General features: G+C 42.7%; 1 protein-coding gene across 8 annotated transcripts in view; it reads left to right on the forward strand.

Moving 5' to 3' along the window:
* The window catches only part of setd5 (SET domain containing 5), an 81,955-nt gene that overhangs the window by 6,019 nt on the left and 73,436 nt on the right, over positions 1-2,500 (forward strand). Inside the window, exon 1 of one of the 8 annotated variants that reach the window (XM_061783974.1) lies at positions 341-360. The exons of the other annotated variants lie outside the window; for them this stretch is intronic. The gene's annotated coding sequence lies outside the window, so the exon portion shown is untranslated. Of the gene's footprint in view, positions 1-340; positions 361-2,500 lie in introns of those variants that run through there. 8 annotated transcript variants of the gene reach the window in all.

Raw genomic sequence — 2,500 nt, forward strand, 5'->3', positions numbered from 1 at the left:
ATTTATTAAAAAAGAAAAACTGAAATATCACACAGCCATAAGTATTCAGACCCTTTGCTGTGACGTTCGTATATTTGACTCGGGTGCTGTCCATTTCTTCTGATCATCCTTCCACTTCCTCATTCATTACAACCTGACTGATTACAATCATAATAGCTTGCAATTGGCCATCAAATTATGGTCACAACTCGAAAAAAATCCATCTTCCCTGAAGTGTAATATGTTTTGTAATATGTGTTGTGTATTTGGGCTGTGTGTCTTGCCGTTTGCCACCACGAGTTGGGTTGCGAGGCAGCAGCCGGACAAGATCCGGACCGGATGAGACCCGCCTCCCAGCAGCCCATTGCCAACCCGAATGCGGTGAGAGAAGCAGCTGGAGGTCCAGTAAAACAGCGTTACAGCCGTCAGCCTCAAAGTTGCCCAACCGCTCGTCGCGAGAAGGAGGATAGAGGAGGAGGAGGAGAAAAATTTATGCACAGGGACCAGTGCGCGTCGCACGCTGAGGCCGCATATGGCGCACCCCTAAGTGGCTACAGAAGCACGTTGTCCCACTGAATTTCAATGGAGGGAAAATTGTCCTGGCGGGCGCGGCTTGTGGTCATTATGCCAGCTCAGAGGCTGCTTCTCTGCAGCCTGTGGGAGCATGTGCCATCTCCGTCAGTGGAAATTCCGCTGACGAGCCGTGAGAGAAGAAAGCAGCCTCCATGTATTTGATTGACAGCTGAAAGGTCCGGGGAGGTGGGATTTTCAGAGCTCTCAGCGACCTGGCCACAGCGCCTGGAACCTAAAAGAATGTCTCAATTCTTGACCATTTTGAAGCCTGATTCCACATTGCGATTTTTTTTCAAATCGATTCGTTCATTGTCCAGCTTGTTAACAAGAGTCTTTTCAAGACATTTTTGTTGCTGTCATTTCGGGGTGTTTAAGTGCATTCACTTTTTCATGAAAAATTTTAAATATATGACCATTTCATCTGCAAAACTGCGGGCGATTCTGATTATTTTAAAAAGGGCTAAAATACCCGATGAATCGGTCGGGCCATTATTAGTTTGAGGTTTTGCGTTACAACAGTGATTTTAACCGCGCCACACTAACATTGTATGAACAATGAATGAAGGTTAATGTAACTGCAGCAACACAGTACTGTGCTGTAACATGTTTACATCACTCGCAAATACCCGTTTCCAGCACTGGTCGAGGAGCATGAATGTAAACATTGGACATTACATTACAATGTACACAACAGCAGTGTCCATTCCTTGAAAAATCGTTGTACAACCGGTACAGTACCTGGTATTTTCCCCTGGATATATGTGTTTTATTCTATTTTTATCTTTTATTCATTTTCATTCATTTCATTCAAAAAAAAATTTCTAAATAGAGAGAAGATAGATTTTATCGCTATCGTTTGATAAAATAACCTATATTGCGATATAGAATCTTGTCCATATCGCACACCATTGGTGTGACCACTGCAAACTGCACCGATAATAGAAAACACATTGTGAAGTAACACAGCTCATGTATTATATGTTATTGCACATGTATTTTACCCACTGAGATGCTAGTCTGGTTGCTGGCTACTGTCAAGGTGGCCTTGAGCAATCACCCCAGCTCAAGTGGTGCAGCACTCTCTGCGCACCTCATTCACTCTGAATATCTCCTTGTATGTCTGCATGTATGTGATCTGGTTCTGTGTGTGGTGTGCAACACGAAGTATACATCAGAGTGGGAGACAGATTTCCCCATGAGAGACTTGAATAAATATACAAACTAAATAATGTATTCAGACCCCCTTAAAGCTTTCACTCTATTGCTATCTATATTGCAAACATTTGCTAAAATCCCCCTCATTAATGTACACACAACACCCCATATTGAAATTTTTGCAGATTTATTAAAAAACAAAAACTGAATTATAGGTGATTGGTATAGGCTGATAATTAGCATTTATGCTGATCGGCTTTAATGTCGTAATTCGCTGTTCCGATCTATGACGTCATTGACCGGCTCCGCAAAAGACATTTACTCCGCGTTGCCTCGTGTACAATATATTTGAATCCAAAAGCTGGTTTATTTTTAGCCTTGTCGCATGTCTTTTGACGTAGTACTGTAACTATCTGACAGCCAATAAAGTTGACATGACTAAAACATGTCGGCTGTGTGGGACAGACAACACGTAATGCCTGGATTAGACTACACGACAAATTTGGTCTTTCACGATTGCACTATGTCAGACTACTGCAGTAAAATCTTGAATTCCGACACCACCATATCCTGTCTTTTACGATCACTGGGCTTTATCGTGTCAAGTCAAACGCGACCGGATACACTCGTTACCAGGGCCACGACAACAACAATTGATCGCATCGTGTGTATTATAAGAATAAAATGGGGAAAAAACGTGTGCTGGTGGTCACCGGTGCTCGGGAGAGAACTTTCATTCAAGGCTTGCTTGAGGTATGTTCACGTACATTTAATACGATACGGCTCGCAAGCA

This window comes from Phyllopteryx taeniolatus, chromosome 9 (genome assembly GCF_024500385.1).
Source record: "Phyllopteryx taeniolatus isolate TA_2022b chromosome 9, UOR_Ptae_1.2, whole genome shotgun sequence".
NCBI classification, from domain to species: Eukaryota; Metazoa; Chordata; class Actinopteri; order Syngnathiformes; family Syngnathidae; genus Phyllopteryx; species Phyllopteryx taeniolatus.